General features: G+C 42.0%; 1 pseudogene; it reads left to right on the top strand.

Annotated features, from left to right (window-relative positions):
• The first annotated feature begins 18,178 nt into the window (after positions 1-18,178).
• Positions 18,179-19,269, top strand: LOC137935215 (pyrophosphate-energized vacuolar membrane proton pump-like; annotated as a pseudogene).
• The last annotated feature ends 1,309 nt before the right edge of the window (positions 19,270-20,578 follow it).

Genomic DNA, 20,578 nt, shown 5'->3' with positions numbered 1-20,578 from the left:
ATCCTGTTGTCTGTGATGGTTTCAGGCCTCTGAGTGTTTCCAGGTGCAGCAACTGGAGGGGGTCAGTGCTGCTGAGTCTTCTCATTCCCAGGGGGCTGGTCATGATTTTGTTGCTGCCATGCTGGTAATGGGTAGGCAGTGCTATTTTGCCAATGGGGGGCCGTCATGAGGGGCTGTTTCACACCAGTCTAGGACTGAGGCAGGGCAGCTTTGCTGTTGGGTGAGAGGTAGTGACATTCGGCACGCTTTCCTACAGTTGACCAAAAAAAAATTGTTCCTAGAGGGAATGCTCCAGTTTTGGGCATCCAAAGGGCGGACATAGCTATCGCGGATGCCACTTGGGAACAGGTGGACACGTCGACATACACACCCTACTTTCGAGCTTGAGGACAAGCTCATTCTTCCGGGGGTGGGGGGGGGGGGGGGGGGGGGGGGGGGGGGGGGGGGTGGGGTGTAATGTTATGCACGTAATAACATTAATATTTAACTTTTTTTATTTAATTTATATTATTTTATTTCAGTTTTAGGCCACAGGGGTATTTTTGGAATATTTCATTTATAGGGGTATTTTTGTAATATTTAATCTTAAAGCATGTAAGGGTGAACTCTATTTAAGGGGTAAGAGTAAAGAGAAAGACAAGCATTGATTTTAGGTTAATTTTAGGTTAAACAGGCCGGGAGCTCTCCTTGACGAGCTCTAGGGTTTTTGAGCTTCCCTTTGGCTTGATCTTCGTCTTCCTCTCCATGTCTCCCTACGATTCCACGTGGTCTCCCTACAATAACCTGTGGCAGATCTAGGACCATAACTACGAATCCTTGTGTCAGATTCGAGACCATAACACATGCTCCGACAAAGTTCTTAAAGCACGATATGTGCAAAGCAGCCATAATGGTTGAATAGTAAAGAGGGAGCCGACCGGTAGCACGGTCGGTAACTTTGGGAGTTATGTAGTATGTATTTATATTTTGAAACAATGTTTTAATTTTTCGCATGAGTGTAATATTTAAATTCATACAATGTTTGTTTGTACTATTCATTTTCTGCATATATATATGAATCTCCACAGTAACTGTTTCCACTCTTTAAAAGTTACTATTCAAAAGTTATTGTTCATTTTTACTATTTATGTTTACTATTTATATTTATTATTCATGTTTACTGTTCACGCGTAATAGTAACAGTGTTGAAATAGTGCCTAGTAGGAACTAAGCTAGGTACTTAGAGTTATTTGGCTACACTCTGAGGTAGAAAATGAAACGGAGCTGTGCTCCACCCTACTGAAGCAGCCATGGAGCCAAATCGTTTGACATGTACGACTTGAGGACTTCTTCAAACCATGAGGTAGTATGACGACTTAGCCCACGTGGTGTTAAGTTGGCAGGAATAGGGTCAAACCCCGAATAGTACTGAGTAGCAGCAGAAGTCCTGTTGGGCCTATTAGATACTAATATGTGTTTAGGAGAGTATCTAGTGTTTTAACACTGATAGATTGAGACTCAGGTTATATCGGCTGGAATACTCGAGGCTGTAGGGCTACTGGTCCGAAGAAACTCACTCCCCAAAAGGGTCGTTGCCACTAGTTTAACAATGCCACGTAAAAGTTTCTCAATAAATCAGTAAGTTGTAGAGGTCTCCAAAACAAATTGGCATATGTGCCACACTTCTCTGTATTCCAGACGCTTCTTCCTCTAATACTGAAGTATCATCCGCTATGTACTCTGGATATAGGGGAACATCATCTGACCAGGGCCAAGGCCGAGGCAAAAATTATAGAGGAGGACCAGGAAGAGGTGGAGGAAATTGATTTGACATAACAGATGGGAAGGCCACACTATAGACACATGTTTTTTGCTGAATTTATGGAAAAAAGAAATACTTCATTGACATGTTAAAATTAGAGTACATGAACCTCTATTTATAATAAAGGAAGGTAGTAGAGTCCAATAACAATAAAACTACCTTTGTCCCAATTACACCAAAACTATAACACTTAAAGATAAGTCTGTTATGTACCTAGCCAATACTACCCAAAAGATCGGTCTGTCAGAAGCGGAAGACATAGGTACATAACCCAGGACCCCATAATCCCTCAGTGGCACAGGATACCCATAACACCCTCCCCCCCCCCCCCCCTTCACGAGACGACGGCCCCGATGGCTCACTTGTCGTCACAGCGTCACAGGCCCGACCCGGGTTCCATTACCTGATGTTTCCCCTGACCCTACCTATATTTAAATCCAGCTTTTGCGCATTGGGTTGCTGCCACCGGGATTCGAATGTGCGACGAAGGGACGAAGCTCTGATGCCAAATGTTATGCACCTAGCCAATACTACCCAAAAGACCGGCCTGTCAGGAGCGGAAGACATAGGTACATAACCAAGGATCCCGTAATCCCTCAGTGGCATAGGATGCCCATAACAAAGTCATAGCATAATTAAATAACTCAATATAGATAAAAAAAAAAAACTCAAACTAGAATTCTTCTAGGACGTGACCATAAGATAAAGATGCATTTGTGAGTCCTTCTTGATCTTCCAACTTATGTGATAAGGATGCCAGCTCGTGGTAATCATGGTGGGTTCTACTTCTTATGAGCTTGGGCCCATCTTGTGGGTCTTTCATGTTCGTGTGGCCCATCTTATAATGCTCTTGGATATGTGGGTCTTCCTTGGTCGTGTGGGTTGGTGCCCATCTTCCAACACTCCCCCTCAAGTTGGGGGTGAGAGAATATCATAAACTCCTAGCTTGCTGCAAATGATGTATATAATATTTTGTATAAAATGACACATCTTCCAATATGCCTTAATCTTCCAACACTCCCCCTCACGCTTTTGCCTCCTTCCATGAGGCCCTACTGGCATAATATAAGTGAGAGTAAAAATCATTCCTATCCGGTAAGACATTGCTCCATACTCCAGTTCTAATGCTGGATGTAGGGCACACTTTGTCTTCTATAGGTAGTGTGTCTATCGGCATTGCTCTGAAGTGTCCACCACCGTGTCCCTCTACAGGACAATGACTCTGAAGTGGTAGGAGTAATAAAAGCCATTACAGGGGGGTAGTGGGTTTATTTATAAGGGTGTCCCAATCCAAATACCGACTCTCATGGTATCCCAACCGTGATATTTTTTAGAGTTAAAAATATCATGGTCTACCAATCCGGGCAACGACTCTCATGGTGTCCCAACCGTGATATTTTTTAGAGTCAAAATAAATTATAGTATGAGAAAAGGTACTGAGGCCACCTCTTCTTCAATAATAATGTCTCATCCAAAGAGACATAATAGCAGCAGCAGTAATGTAACACGAACCAAAATAATAAACTTCGTAGAAGGACCCATGAAATAATCATAATCTGATATAAATTTTTTTCTTAGATGCATAAGTTTCATCTTTTGTGTTCCCCTTTCTTGAATATTTTGGTCACATATACTTATCCATAACATAAGGAATAAAATACCTCTTTCTTGTACTTCTTCTGCTTCTCCCCTTCAAGCTGGGAAGTAATGGGAGTGATCCTAGCTTGAACCAAATATCATAGATGTAGAAATAAGTTCAAATAACAGAGATGTATAAATTAGCCCTCAAACCAGGGAGAAGTGAGATATTTTCCTGATATATCAACTCAAAAAGTGACACTAAACAATTTGCATAAATTCAGATTTTTCAATACAACAGAATACCAACATGACCTTTGATTCTTCCAATACGAATATATCTTTAAATATAGATCAGATTGACATGAAAATTTCTCCTTATGAAACTAGACTTAAATACCTTTCATCCAAGTATAACATTGCTTCTTAAAATATAATTATCAGAAGATAAGTAATCTAATATATTTCGGTCTCTATCATCTAGCCAAACTAAGTATTGTTTCTCCTTTTTTTTCCAAAATGACCATTGACTATTCCAAGATTAATATCTCATTAAAAAAATCATACCGAGTATTGGTTAAATAATTAAGAAAATAGACTTAAATATCTTTCTTTAGATATATAATTCTCCATATAAAGTCTTTTTCTTGATAGCAAAAAATACCTCGAAAGTTGAAGCTTTCTGCTACTACTCAAACCTCTTTTTCAATCTTACCTTTCCTGCTTCCAATATCGATTTATCTTTGTAGATAACTCAGATCAAGAATTGGTTGAATAGGTAAATGAATATACTTACAGATACTTATTTTGATATATATTTGTCCATATAAATTCTAGTTCTTGATAGCATAAAATACCTCAGAATCTGAAGCTTTCTGCTGCTGATCGAACCTTTTTGCAATCTGACCTTCGCTCATTAAAATATCTATATCTCTCTGTAGATAACTCCGATTCGAAAAAATCATTTTTCCTTGGAAAGTAGACTCGAATATCTTTTCGTCAATATATAATTTGCAACATGAAAATGTTATACACACAATAACATTATTATTTTAATTTTTTTCTTTAATTTACTTTATTTTATTTCAATTAAAGAATTAATAGGCCACAAGGGCATTTTTGGAATATTTTATTTATAGGGGTATTTTTGCAATATTTTATCTTAAACCTTTTAAGGGGAACCCTATTTAAGGGGTAAGAGTAATGAGAAATTCAAGCATTGATTTTAGGTTAAACAGGGTTTTGAGTTCTCCTCAACAAGCTTAGAGGTGTGCGTTATCCTTAACGAACCTAGCATTTTCAAGCTTCCCTTTGGCTTGATCTTCATCGTTCTCTTCTTCCTCCCTACGAATCCATGTGTCAGATCTGGGACTGTAAGAACTATTATGGTCCTAGGTTAAGTACTTGGTTTTCCGCTACCTACCAGGCCGGTCTTTTGGGTAGTATTGGCTAGGTGCTTAACATTTGGTATCTGAGTGGCCTACACTGTCGCGAGTTCGAATCCTACAGGGGGAGACCTAGGGGAGGGGGCGACCTCGCGGAGGGGGCGACCTAGCGGTGTGGCTAGAGTGGGCCATCTCTAGAGTAGGCCATCGCTACAGTGGGCTGTCGTGGTCGTCGGCTCGTGAAGGTGGGATGTGTTGTTATGGTCCTGGGTTAAGTACTTGGCTTTCCGCTACCTACCAGGCAGGTCTTTTGGGTAGTATTGGCTAGGTGCTTAACATTTTGTATCAGAGTGGGCACCGACATCACGAGTTCGAATCCCGGAGGGGGCGACCTAGCGGTGTCGCTAGAGTAGGCCGTCGCTAGAGTGGGCCATCGAGGTCGTTGGATCATGAAGGTGGGATGTAATGTTATGGTCTTGGGTTAAGTACTTGGCTTTCCGCTACCTACGATGCCGGTCTTTTGGGTAGTATTGGATAGGTGCTTAAAATTATGTTATTATTTTAATTGTTTTTCTTTAATTTACTTTATTTTATTTCAGTTAAAGAATTAATAGGCCATAGGGACATTTTTGGAATATTTCATTTATTTGGGTATTTTTGTAATATTTTATCTTAAACCTTGTAAGGGGAACCCTATTTAAGGGGTATGAGTAATGAGAAATTCAAGCATTGATTTTAGGTTAAACAGGGTTTTGAGTTCTCCTCAACGAGCTCAAGGGTGTTCGTTCTCCTTAACGAAGCTAGGGTTTGCAAGCTTCCCTTTGGCTTGATCTTCGTCTTTCTCTTCTTTCTCCCTACGAATCCATGTGTCAGATCCGGGACTGTAACAACTGGTATCAGAGCGGGAACACAATGAGTCCTTCGTTGCGAGAAAAATGTATGGCCATACTGTTACGGTCCCGGGTCATGGATCGAGTAACACGACGTGGGATTTGTGAATCCAGCACTAGTACTGAGTTGCTGGACTCGGTATGAGGGTGAAAAAAAACTCTTCCTTACTGGTTTTCTCTCACGTGCACAAGCATCTTGATGAATGCAATATATTGATTGCTAGATATATGAAATTAATCCACCAATGTTGACCAGAATAAAGTAAGGAAGAGTACCTTTTTCTTCTCACGGAAATCAGGGTTTCAACCTTGATTTGGTTGTAGCACGTCAAGAGATGCACACCTGGCTTGTAGCAAGCCTTGGCCCACGTGAATGAATGATTATCCTCTCTTTCCTTGATGGCACCAAGCTAGGAACATCAATTAAGCTCCTTCACATGAATGACCAGAAAATTCTCCACTTTGCTGCTCGTCAAGAGGGTTAGACCCCTTGATGGTTGCTGACGTTGATGAAGAGGGAGAACCCTCTCTTTGGGCTTGTAAAAGGGGCAAGAAGCTCCCCTTCTTAGTATGGATGATGAGGGATGAATTTGGGTGATGATGGATGGCAATGGGGGGTGAAGGATAGGTTGGATTTTTGGAGTAAACCCTAAACTCGAGATCAAGAGGTGATCTCAACCTGTTTAGACTAGGCTATTCTAAAATCTCAAAGCTTCCCTATTTCATTCATACCTTTCCCTTAAATAGGTCACGTCAAGCAGTTTTAGGGTTAGGGTTACAATAATTTTCCATAATGCCCTTACATATAAAGTAATTAGAAATAACTCCTACTTACAACAATATAAGAAATAAATCCTATTCAAAGAAATATAAGAAATAAATCCTATTGATTGAGTTGTTGTTGTCTCATTCGTTGTGTGACTCGGTGTGCTATTGAGTCCACAACATATGCCTCCCCATAGAGAAAGAGCTTGTCCTCAAGCTCAAAAGCTGAGTAGACTTATTTGAAGATGTCCACACGTTCCCATGTTGCAGCATCGGGGTCAGTGGCCGTCCACTGAACAAGAATCTCCCAATGGTCATTGGTCAGCCGTGCGCCTAACACTGCAACTGGGTTAAGAATAACCTCGCCATTATCAACTGGTGGTAGGAATGGAGTGGATGTAGGCTATGCTCCGGAATGCGGCTTCAAAAGAGAGACATGAAACACATCATTAATTCTAGCTATGTTCGGTAATTTGACCTGATATGTGACTGGTCCCACGAGTCGAAGAATGGTAAATGGCCCAAAAAATCTAGGTGAGAGCTTATAACGTGGAGGTCCCGCAAGAGACTACTGATGGTAGGGCTGGAGCCGTAGCCACACATACTCCCCAACCTCAAAAGAGACCTCATGGTGGCCTCTGTTGTAGACATCCTTCATCCGAGCTGGGCGCATCGTAGCAGTTTTGTGATATTCTGTAGCAGCAGATCCCGGTCTATGAGTGCCTGATCAATTGCATCCATGCGGCTGGACCTTGGGTTGTACGAGAGAAGGCGAGGTGGATCCCGGCCATCTATAACCCGAAAAGGAGTGGATTGCAAGGCAGAGTGGAACGAAGTGTTGTAACAGTATTCGGCCCACGGAGCCCATTGAACCCATTGCCGCGGATGATCCCCTATCAAGCACCGTAGATACATCTAGATGGTGTGGTTTACCACCTCAGTCTGCCCATCTGTCTGTGGATGATAGGCTGAGGAGAACTTCAATTTCGTCCCACTCAAGCGAAACAGTTCCTGCCAAAAGGTGCTCGTGAAAACTGCATCTCTATCACTCACAATGGATTCTGGAATGCCATGTAAGAGGACTATCTGCTCCAGGAAAGTCTGAGCAACTCGTGTTGCTGTATACAGATGAACCATCGGTATAAAATGTTCGTACTTGGAGAATCTATCCACCACTACGAAAAGTACGGATTTGCCGGCTAACAAGGGTAGGCCTACCACAAAATCCATTGAAATGTCGGCCCAAACCTGCGTAGGAAGGGCTAGAGGCTGGAGAAGACCGGCTGGACTCAAGTGCTCGGCTTTGTTGCGGTGGCATACCTGACAGGCGCCCACATAAGTCGCAATAGAGGGTTTCATGGCTAGCCAGTAAAAATCAACTCGAATTTTGTGCAAGGTCTTCTGGATCCCCTCGTGTGTACTGTCATGGTAGGCCGAGAGAATAGCTGGAATCAACTCGGATTTAGGTGGAAGGAAAATCCGCTGCTTTTAATAAATAAGTGAATCTGTGTTACGGTCCCGGATCTGACACAAGGATTCTTTGGTAAGATATGGGAAAATCCCATGTCTTCCTACTACCCCCACGGTAACTTCAATCCCACGCCATGTTACTCGATCCATGACTCGGGACTATAACAATTGGTATCGGAGCTGGAACACAATGAGCTATTCATTTCCCCCAAAAGGATGGATTATTTTGGATGAGGTATACGATTTAATGGAAAAAGTATGCAAAGATATGGGAAAAATACGTGCATCGTATGATTCTTCCATTGAAATTGCTGCAATTGAAGTTTCTACAATTAAGAGGGCTACCAGAGTCGACACTGGCTCAGACACGCACGAGAAGCAAGCAATCAGAGACCTCTTTGTATCTCCGGTGGCGACGACCTCTGAATTTTGGGATTCAGAAATTCCAAAAACGGAAGGGTATTCAGCATACCCTTCGTCAAAAAATCAGCAATCAGAAATCTCCAAGCAGGAAACTCCAGTGACAACCCCGTCAAAATTGATTTCCGAATCATGGAAATCTGACAAGCAATACCCTGAACTCCCGAAATCAAAGTCGAGATCAACTCCAAAACCAGCCTCAGCACTTCCGAAATCAGACGGCGGGACATCATATTTTAGGACATCGGACAGGTTTTTTGTCAAATCGTCAAATCCGACTCTGGGGACCTTGCAAATCTCCGAGAAGGATCCGGGAAAGCCGAAATCGGAGAGGTATTCTGCTACACTCTCGTCGGCACTGGAAATACGTCAAGTACCAATATCCCGAGCACCACAGAACATGGCAGAAATTTTTGCCCCAATCGCGTCGATGGGTTCAACCTCCCAAATCACCTTCTCACGGAAAGCTGCACCTCTTCCAGCACCGCAGACGGAAATTTTCTCATCTTCCTCGGTCACGGCAAAGCCTCCAAGGGCTGTGCTTCACCGTCGGAGCAGCAGGAGACTCCGTTGGCGAAATTTCCGCACTGTGCGGTGCCGTGAGGATGGCATACGACCGTCGCCTGCCTTTATCGGTGCCGTGAGGGAAGGAGCCGAGGTTCCCGCAATGTCCGACGACCGAAAATTGAAATAAAATAAAGTAAATTAAATAAAACAACTAAAATAATAATGTTATTGCGTGCATAACATTACACCCCATTGGAAGACGAGCTTGTCCTCAAGCTCGGAAGTAGTGTCGGTATGCCGACGTCTCCACCGGTGCTGAAGTAGCATCTGCGATAGCTATAACCCCCTTTAGGACGCCAATTTTTTTTTTTTTTTGGCCCAGTCTGAGTTAACCTGGGTTGACTCAGTTCAGGAACCCAGTCTGGCGCACGACCCCCCTTCTGGATGCCATTTTTTTTTGGCCTGGTCCGAGTGAACCTGGGTTGACTCGACTCAGGAACCCGGTCCGGTGCACGACTCAGCTTCATGCACTGATGAAATTTTCCTAACTTAGGAAAATTTGAATTGAACCATCTTCTTCCTCCTTCGGTGGAAATTTTGTTGACGATTCTTCGGAAATCGAAATCCGGCGTTATCCTCCTGCCGATCCCGAGCATAGCGGCCGTCGGACATTGCGGGAACCTCGGCTCCTTCCCTCACGGCACCGATAAAGGCGGGCGACGGTCATATGCCATCCTCACGGCACCGATAAAGGCGGGCGACGGTCATATGCCATCCTCACGGCACCGCACAGTGTGGAAATTTCACCGACGGAGTCTCCTGCTGCTCCGGCGGTGAAGAACAACCCTTGGAGGCTTCGCCGTGATCGAGGAAGATGAGAAGACTTCCATCTCCGGTGCTGGAAGAGGTGCGGCTTGCCGTGAGAAGGTGATTTGAGAGGTCGAACCCATCGACGCGATTGGGGCAGAAATTTCTGCCGTGTTCTGCGGTGCTCGGGATATTGGCGCCTGACGTATTTCCAGCGCCGACGAGAGTGTAGCAGAATACCTCTCCGATTTCGGCTTTCCCGGGTCCTTCTCGGAGATTTGCAAGGTCACCGGAGTCGAATTCGACGAATTGGCAGAAAACCCGTCCGATGTCCTAAAATATGATGTCCCGCCATCTGATTTCGGAAGTGCTGAGGCTGGTTTTGGAGTTGATCTCGACTTTGATTTCGGGAGTTCAGGGTATTGCTTGTCAGATTTCCATGATCCGGAAATCAATTTTGACGGGGCTGTCGCTGGAGTTTCCTGCTTGGAGATTTCCGATTGCCGATTTTCTGACGAAGGGTATGCTGAATACCCTTTCGTTTTTGGAATTTCTGAATCCCAAAATTCAGAGGTCGCCGCCGCCGGAGATACAAAGAGGTCTTTGATTGCTTGCTTCTCGTGCGTGTCCGACCCAGTGTTGACTCTGGTAGCCCTCTTAATTGTAGAAACTTCAATTGCAACAATTTCAATGGAAGAATCATACGATGTACGTATTTTTCCCATATCTTTGCTTACTTTTTCCATTAAATTGTATACCTCATCCAGAATAATTCATCCTTTTGGGGAAAATGAATAGCCCATTGTGTTTCCGCTTTGATACCAGTTGTTATGCACTCAATAACATTATTATTTTAGTTGTTTTATTTAATTTAGTTTATTTTATTTCAGTTTTAGGCCATAGGGGTATTTTTGGAATTATTTATTAATAGGGATATTTTTGGAATATTTTATTCATAGGGATATTTCTGTAATATTTTATTAAACCATAACAGGGTGAACCCTATTTAAGGGGTAAGAGTAATGAGAAAGGAAATGATTGAAGTATTTAGAATTAGGTTAAATCTAGCGTAAAGAGGCTTAGAGTTCTCCTCAACGAGCTCTAGGGTTTTCAAGCTTCCCTTAGGCTTGATCTTTCGTTTTCATCTTCCCCATGTCTTCCTACTACCCCTATGGTAATGCCTGGAAGACCCGTAACCCGTGCAGACCCCAGATCCTCCTAAAGAATCCTTGTGTCAGATCCGGGACTGTAACAATTGGTATCAGAGCGGGAACACAATGGGCTATTCATTTTCCCCAAAAGGATGGATTATTCTGGATGAGGTATACGATTTAATGGAAAAAGTATGGAAAGATATGGGAAAAATACGTGCATCGTATGATTCTTCCATTGAAATTGCTGTAATTGAAGTTTCTACAATTAAGAGGGCTACCAGAGTCGACACTGGCTCGGACACGCACGAGAAGCAAGCAATCAGAGACCTCTTTGTATCTCCGGCGGTGACGACCTCTGAATTTTGCGATTCAGAAATTCCAAAAACGGAAGGGTATTCAGCGTACCTTTCGTCAGAAAATCGGCAATCGGAAATCTCCAAGCAGGAAACTCCAGCGACAGCCCCGTCAAAATTGATTTCCGGATCATGGAAATCTGACAAGCAATACCCTGAACTCCCGAAATCAAAGTCGAGATCAACTCCAAAACCAGCCTCAGCACTTCCGAAATCAGACGGCGGGACATCATATTTTAGGACATCGGACGGGTTTTCTGCCAAATCGTCAAATCCAACTCCGAGGACCTTGCAAATCTCCGAGAAGGACCTGGGAAAGCCAAAATCGGAGTGGTATTCTGCTACACTCTCGTCAGCGCTGGAAATACGTCAGGCGCCAATATCCCGAGCACTGCAGAACATGGCAGAAATTTCTGTCTCAATCGCGTCGATGGGTTCGGCCTCCCAAATCACGTTCTCATGGCAAGCTGCACCTCTTCCAGCACCGCAGACGGAAGTCTTTTCATCTTCCTCGGTCACGGCGAAGCCTCCAAGGGCTGTTCTTCACCGCCGGAGCAACAGGAGACTCCGTCGGCGAAATTTCCGCACTGTGCGGTGCCGTGAGGATGGCATACGACCGTCGCCCGCCTTTATTGGTGCCATGAGGGAAGGAGCCGAGGTTCCCGCAATGTCTGACGACCGCTATGCTCGGTATCAGTAGGAGGATAACGTCGGATTTCGATTTTCGAAGAATCGTCGATGAAATTTCCGCCGAAGGAGGAAGAAGATGGTTCAATTCAAATTTTCCTAAGTTAGGAAAATTTCATCAGTGCACGAAGCTGAGTCGTGCGCCGGACCGGGTTCCTAAATCGAGTCAACCCAGGTTCACTCGGACTGGGCCAAAAAAAAAAACAAATTGTGTCCAGAAGGGGGTCGTGTGCCAGACCGGATTCCTGAACCTAGTCAACCCAGGTTAACTCAGACCGGGCCAAAAAAAAAAAGAAATGGCATCCTGAAGGGGGGTCATAGCTATCGCAGATGCTACTTCGGCACCGGTGGAGACGTCGGCATACCGACACTACTTCCGAGTTTGAGGACAAGCTCATCTTCCAAGGGGGGTGTAATGTTATGCACACAATAACATTATTATTTTAGTTGTTTTATTTAATTTACTTTATTTTATTTCAGTTTTAGGCCATAGGGGTATTTTTGGACTTATTTATTAATAGGGATATTTTTAGAATATTTTATTCATAGGGATATTTCTGTAATATTTTATTAAACCCTAACAGGGTGAACCCTATTTAAAGGGTAAGAGTAATGAGAAAGGAAAGCATTGAAGTATTAAGAATTAGGTTAAATCTAGCATAAAGAGGCTTAGAGTTCTCCTCAACGAGCTTAGGCTTGATCTTTCGTTTTCATCTTGCTGCTCTGATACCAAGTTGTTACTGTTCCCGGTCTTGGATCGAGTATCACGGCGTGGGATTTGTGAATCCAACACTAATACTGAGTTGTTGGACTCGGTATGAGGGTAAAAAAAAACTCTTCCTTGCTGGTTTTCTCTCACGTGGACAAGCCTCTTGATGAATGCAATATATTGATTGCTAGATATATGAAATTAATCCACCAATGTTGACCAGAATAAAGTAAGGAAGAATACCTTTTTCTTCTCACGGAATTCAGGGTTTCAACCCTGATTTGGTTGTAGCACGTCAAGAGATGCACACCTGGCTTGTAGCAAGCCTTGGCCGGGCCCACGTGAATGAATGATTATCCTCTCTTTCCTTGCTGGCACCAAGCTAGGAACATCAATTAAGCTCCTTCACGTGAATGACCAAAAAATTCTCCACTTTGCTGCTCGTCAAAAGGATTAGACCCCTTGATGGTTGCTGATGTTGATGAAGAGGGAGAACCCTCTCTTTGGACTTGGAAAAGGGGCAGAAAGCTCCTCTTCTTAGTGTGGATGATGAGGGATGAATTTGGGTGAAGATGGATGGCAATGGGGGGTGAAGGATAGGTTGGATTTTTGGAGTAAACCCTAAACTCGAGATCAAGAGGTGATCTCAACCTGTTTAGCCTAGGTTATTCTAAAATCTCAAAGCTTCCCTTTTTCATTCATACCTTTCCCTTAAATAGGTCACGTCAAGGAGTTTTAGGGTTAGGGTTACAATAATTCCCCATAATACCCTTACATATAAAGTAATTAGAAATAACTCTTACTTAAAATAATATAAGAAATAAATCCTACTCAAAGAAATATAAGAAATAAATTGTATTGAGTGAGTTGTTGTTGTCTCCTTCATTGTGTGGCTCGGTGTGCTATTGAGTCCATAACACATACTCGAATTATTGGAAGAAATACATGAGGGAATGAGTAGAACTTCCATTGATTTTTTTGCAATGATTAGGTATATCGCAGAAAAGAAGTTCATACGACCTCAAATGTCCGAGCATGACAAATGCATACAAGGAGAGGCAGCGGACGCTGTCTCACATAGGCAACAAGCCAAGCTTTAGAAAATTTCAATATTTTCGTGCAGGGAAATCCAAAACCGAACAGCGGGGATCAAGATTTTGGAAAATCGGAATGGTTTTCTGCCAAAACGTTGCCAGTAATGGACGATTTGGGTGTGTCCTCAAAGCCAAAATCGGGAACCATGGAAATCTCCGAGAAGGACACAAATCTGAATTCGGACTCAGACCTTCTACAATCAGATAATGGGGACCCAGATTTTGGGAATTCAGAAGGGTATTTTGCCAAAACCTCGTCGATAATGGCTTATGTGTGTTCGACCTCAAAAAAACCCTTCTGAAGGCCAGCATAATGTCTCCCATAACAGAAGAAGGGAAATTTCCAATCTGACTCTGTCTCGACGAATCAGTTCGGCCATCCCTCCTCTATCTAAAAAAAAATCCAAGTGGTGAAGCCCCATACTGCTGTTGCTCACCATTGGGAATAGGTTAGTCTCTCACTCTCACTCTCACTCTCGACCTCCGAACGGAAAATTGACTTGGGTACAACCTCCCTTCTTTCGGTAGACTGTAGCAACTTGGGAATGAGCTTTCTTATTCCAGCAGCCTGCAAAGAGGAACGAAAATTGAACATTGTCGTTGTATTATCAGAAGGACCAGCTCCTAGCAGCCACAATGTTCATTCCGACACTTATTATTATTTGCAGGATCATGCCATGGGTAGCAAGCCTTATGGATTCAAGGGAGGTACCATCGAAGTGATGAAGTGCAAATCCAGAGAGCTGTCATCCAAAGTGACCTACCCTTATAGAAATCAGGGTGGGTTTGGAAGGGACGGGATTGACACTCCAGCTCAGTTAATCAAATCTGTAGAGAAGGTGTTTGAGAGAATGGCAGATAGGAGTATTTCCTCTGGGAACTCTCGGTTCTCTGTTTTTATGATGAAATGATATGCAAAATTTAATGAGTTAAAATCCACAGACCTGTTTCTACCAGGAGCAAGCACTGCACGTCTTGGTTTTGAATCTGAAGGTTTTGTGTCCAATGCATTGATTCATAGTTATGCAACGTTGGGTTGGGCAGGAGAGGCCTACCAAGTATTTGATGACAGGGCACGCAGAAATTTGATAACATGGAACTATATGCTCACTGCATATGAACAACAAGATGACCCAATAACTGAACCAGAATTTTTCAGTGGGTGACAGAAAGTGGTCTTCAACCGGATGTGTCATCTATTGGTTTTCGGAGAGGGGACACGCAAAGTGGGCAGTCTTGTCATGGTTTAGTTCTCAGAAAGGGATGGACTACAGAGGATATGTTATGGAATGCTCTTGGTGCTTGCCCGATATATTTAGGAATGCTAAGAAGTATTCAGACAAGAGTTGGATACAGGGTTGAAATCGTGCAAATTGAGTTGGGAGGTGCAGGGGCAATTTTGCACTCTATTTCAATGGGAAGGCTTCAACTTGCCGAGGCAATGAACACCAACTTCCCCGCTGCTGCTACAAAATTTACCAGAGAGCACTAATTGCTCTTCATGAGTCCTCTCAGAAGAATTATAGCAACGTTTCTGCTACCAACTCAGGTCTAAACCATATTGATCTGCGGATGGAGAAAATACTTCAACAACAGAAGTACATTGCTTTTTGTGAGAACATAATCAGGTATGGAAGCTTTGTGCAAGATTTTATTAAGTTAAGCCCATGAATGTGAATGGATGTCGTTTGCCCAATACAATGCATATCTTCAATCAAATGCCTATTGTCTGGATGGGAGTGTAGTGAGGGCACAAGACAATTATGAGGAAGTAAAATTATTTGGGGCTTGCAGATTGCATGCCATCCCCTATAGCACAATTATAAAGGTTTTTGTATGTTGGAAGATAAGATCAAGCCCAAACGACCAAGGAAGGTCCACATACGTAAGATTATTATAAGATGGGTCACAAGACCAAGGAAGACCCACAAGATGGGCCCAAGCCCATAACTAGGAACCACAATGATTACCAAGAGCTGGCATCCTTATCACATAACTTGGAAGATCAAGAAGGACTCACAAAAGTATCTTTATCGTAGGGTCACGACTAAGAAGAGTTTTAGTTTAAGTTATATGTCTTTTATCAATATTGAGTTACCTAATTATGTTAGGACTTATCTTAAGTGTTAGAGTTTGGGTGTAATTGGGACAAGGGTAGTTTTATTGTAATTGGACTCTACTACATTCCTCTATTATAAATAGAGGTTCATGAACTCAGATTGCAACAAGTTATTGATGTCAATGAAGTATTTCACTTTTCCATAAATTCAACATGGTATCAGAGTAGGCTTGTGAGTTGACTTGGTCAACTCACGGAGGTAATGTGATCCTTTTCTCTAAACCCTAAACCCTAAGTCTAGGTTCATAGTTATTTTTTTTCAGTCCCTATACCCATAGTTGTTTTTGCCTTTTTTACCATTATAAGAAGTTTTTAACATTTCAAATTATATATTGACGAAAATATCTTGGAGTCTATTTTCCAAATGAAAACTATTTGTTCCAATCAGATTTATATACATAGAGATATCAATATTAGAATGAGCAAAGGTCATATTGCAAAAAGGTTCGAGTAGCAGCAGCAATCTTCAGATTCCGACTTATTTTTTATATCGAAATCTACAATTTATATGGAGAAATATATATATCAAAAGAAATGTCTGTAAGTCTATTTTCTTATCTTTTCAACCAATCCTCGGTATGATATTTTTATAAGGAGATATTGAGCTTTGAAGAGTCAATGGTTATTCTGGAAAAATAGAAGAAACAATACTTAGTTCAGTCAGATGACAGAGACCGAAATATATCAGATTATTTATCTTCTAAAAATTATATTTTATGAAGTAAAGTTATACTTGGATGAAATATATTTAAGCCTAGTTTTAGACGAAATTTTTTTTGTGTCATTCTGATCTATATTTAAAGATATATTCACAATGGAAGAATCAAAGGTCATGTTGGTATTCTGCTATATTGAAAAATTCGAATTTATGCCAATTATTTTGTGTCACTTTTTGAGTTGATATATCAGGAAAATATCTCACTTCTCCCTGGTTTGAGGACTTATTTATACATCTCTATTATTTGGGCCTATTGCTACATCTATAATATTTGGTTCAACCTGGGATCACTGCCATTACTTCCTAGCATGAGGGGGAGAAATACAAGAGGTACAAGAAAGAGGTATTTGTTCTATATGTTGTGGATAATTTTATGTGATAGAAATATTCAAGAAAGGGGGAGCACAAAAGATGAAGCTTGAGCATCATAGAAGAAATTTTTATATCGGATTATTTCATGGGTTCTTTGACAAAGTTTACTATGTGATTGTTGTTATATGTGTTGGAAGATGGTCGTGTTATATTCAGTTGCAACTATTATGTCTCTTGGGGATATTATTATTGAATAAGAGGTGGCCTCATGTCATCATTTATTTTACCCTGTCAAAAAGATCAAAATTGTTTGTGGTTGGGAGTCCACATCGGAGGAACTTCATCCCCGTCAAAAAGATGAAAATTATTTGTGGTTGAGAGTCCACGACAGAGGAACTTCATCCCCGTCAAAAAGATGAAAATTATTTGTGGTTGGAAGTCCATGACGGAGGAATTTCATCCCTGTCAAAAAGATGAAAATTATTTGTGGTTGGGAGTCCACGACGGAGGAACTTCATCCCTGTCAAAAAGATGAAAATTATTGGGTGTTGGAAGTCCATGATGGAGGAACTTATGATTACATCGATGTTATCCACCACCCCCCCCCTAAAATGGCTTTTATGTTTCCTACCACTAGAGAGTCGTTGTCCTGTGGAGGGACACGGTGGTGGACACTTAAGAGCAATGCCGATAGACACACTATTGATAGCAGTGGAGTGTGCTCTACATCCAGCATTAAGACTGGAGTATGAAGCAATGGTTTACCGACTTGGAGTGATTTTTACTCTCACTTATAATGCTGTAGGGCCTCATGGAAGGATGCAACAGTGTGAGGGGAAATGTTGGAAGATGAAGGCGTATTGGAAGATGTGCCATTTTATACAAAAATATTTTATACATCATTTGCAGCAAACTAGGAGTTCATGTTGTTGTCTCACCCCAGCTTGAGGGGGAGTGTTGCAAGATAAGATCAAGCCCAAATGACCAAGGAAGGCCCACATATGTAAGATTATTATAAGATGGGCCACAAGACCAAGGAAGGCCCAAGATGGGCCCAAGTCCATAAGAAGTAGGACCCACAATGATTACCAAGAGCTGGCATCCTTATCACATAAGTTGAAAGATCAAGAAAGACTCACAAAAGTATCTTTATCTTAGGGTCACGACCAAGAAGAGTTTTAGTTTAAGTTATATTTGTCTTTTATCAATATTGAGTTACCAAATTATGTTAGGACTTACCTTAAGTGTTAGAGTTTGGGTGTAATTGGGACCAGGGTAGTTTCATTGTAATTGGACTCTACTACCTTCCTCTATTATAAATAGAGGTTCATGTACTCTGATTATAACAATGTATTTGATGTCAATGAAGTATTTCACTTTTTCATAAATTCAACATTGTAGAGGCCACAATGTGGCAATTAGCACGGGAAATACAAGAAGAGACTGTCGCAGATGGTGTTCGTCCTAATGTTGTCACCTGGTCATCATTGATTAGTGAATTTGCTAAAGCAGATCTAGAGGAGTGTGCAATTCACACAGTTGATGAAATGCTCCTCTTTGGCTATGAACCTTCACGGAAGCGGTATTACACTAGTAATGCTTACAACCCTGTCCATGATGTTGCTAGTTCCTATCGGATAGGCGCTGCCACAAATGTGAACGTTAGGCTTGCTTTGGGATCTAAGTCTGTCATTATTTCCATTTTTGCTATTGCTGTCAGCATTTTTATCAACTTCAGCCTTGCTTCCATTTATGGCATTGTGGTGGCAGCTCTTGGAATGTTGAGCACCATTGCTATTGGTTTGGCCATTGATGCATATGGTCCCATTAGTGACAATGCTGGAGGTATTGTTGGGATGGTTGGCTTGAGTCACACTAATGCTGGAGGTATTGTTGAGATGCCGCTGGACCCACTACTGCTGCTATTGGACGGGGGTTTGCCATTGGTTCAGCCACCTTGGTGTCTTTTGCTCTCCTTGGTACCTTTGTGAGCCGTGCTGAAATTTCCTCAGTGGATGTTTTCACACCTAAATTCTTCATTGGGTTGATTGTGGGTGCAATGCTTCCATACTGGTTCTCCACCATAACCATGAAAGGTGAGGGCAGTGCAGCCTTACATATGCGGAAAAATTCTAGTGCACTTGTTGCCATCTCTGCTTCTAACATTGGCAGTACTTGGGATAATGCTAAGAAGTACATAGAAGCTAGTGCCTCTGTGCATGCACAGTCATTGGGCCCAACGGGTTTAGAATGCCTCAAAGCTGCAGTGATCGGTGACACTATAGGTGGGCCTCTGCAAAACACATCCGGACCATCTCTCGACATCTTCATCAAGCTCATGGCGGTGGAGTGCCTAGTTTTAGCACCAGTTTGTTCACTTTTTGCATTGGTGGGTTTCTTCACACATTGTTTTCAACAGATTAGGGGGGAACGCCTGGTTGGCCTGTCATGCTCTACTTCTAACCAGAACAGCTTGTCGGTTGCCCACGTGGACGACTGATGCTCGTAGCGCAAAAACAAACAAAAAAAAAAAAATAGAGGAAACTTTCTACCAACAGGGGGAACCAATGTAGGGTTTCAATACCGCATCTCTCCATCCGAGGTGTTACATTGCAGCGTTTACACTTGTGTCGTATAGAGGGTTGACACGGATGCCACATATGCTACTTGGGAAGATGTGGCGACGTTTAGGCACGTATACGTACCTTATCCCTACCTTTGAGCTTGAGGACAAGCTCTTTCTCCAGGGGGGGTGTAATGTTATGCATGCAATAATATTATTATTTTAATTATTTTTCTAATATTTACTTTATTTTATTTCAGTTAAAGAATTAATAGGCCACAAGGGCATTTTTAGAATATTTCATTTATAGGGGTATTTTTGTAATATTTTATCTTAAATCTTGTAAGGAGAACCCTTTTTAAGGGGAAAGAGTAATGAGAAATTCAAGCATTGATTTTAGGTTAAACAGGGTTTTGCGTTCTCCTGAGCGAGCTCAGGGGTGTGCGCTCTCCTTAACGAACCTAGGGTTTTCAAGCTTCCCTTTGGCTTGATCTTCGTCTTTCTCTTCTTCCTCCCTAAGAATCCTTGTGTCAGATCCGAGACCGTGACAGAAAATCTCCGAATAGAGTAAAAAAACGCAAAGCCAACTACGGGTGTAGGGGCTGAAAAAAAAACTATGAACCTAGACTTAGGGTTTAGGGTTTAGAGAAAATGATCTCATTATCTCTGTGGGTTGACCAAGTCAACTCACAAAACCCGCTCTGATACCATGTTGAATTTATGTAAAAGATAAATACTTCATTGACATGTTATAATCAGGGTACATGAACCTCTATTTATAATAAAGAAAGGTAGTAGAGTCCAATTACAATAAAACTACTTTTGTCCAAATTACACCAAAACTCTAACACTTAAAGATAAGTACTAGCATAATTAAATAACTCAATATAGATAAAAGAAAAAATAACTCAAACTAGAACTCTTCTAGGACGTGACCATAAGATAAAGATGCATTTGTGAGTCCTTCTTGATCTTCCAACTTATGTGATAAGGATGTCAGCTCATGGTAATCATGGTGGGTCCTACTTCTTATGGGCTTGGACCCATCTTGAGGGCCTTTCATGGTCTTGTAGCCCATCTTATAATATTTTTAAATATGTGGGTCTTCCTTGGTTGTGTGGGCAGGTGCCCATCTTCCAAAAATTTTCTTTAAAGGAATGCTCCTACTGTGGAAGAAATGGCCACACTAGAGAAAAATGTTATAAAGCCAATGACAAACTAGACAGGAATAAGGATAACCAAGCCT

This window comes from Aristolochia californica, unplaced genomic scaffold, assembly GCF_029961685.1.
Source record: "Aristolochia californica isolate CCGP_79_NKW_82.1479 unplaced genomic scaffold, dmAriCali1.0.hap1 SCAF_6, whole genome shotgun sequence".
Taxonomy (NCBI): Eukaryota; Viridiplantae; Streptophyta; class Magnoliopsida; order Piperales; family Aristolochiaceae; genus Aristolochia; species Aristolochia californica.
This window is presented reverse-complemented; position numbering and strand designations above follow the sequence as displayed.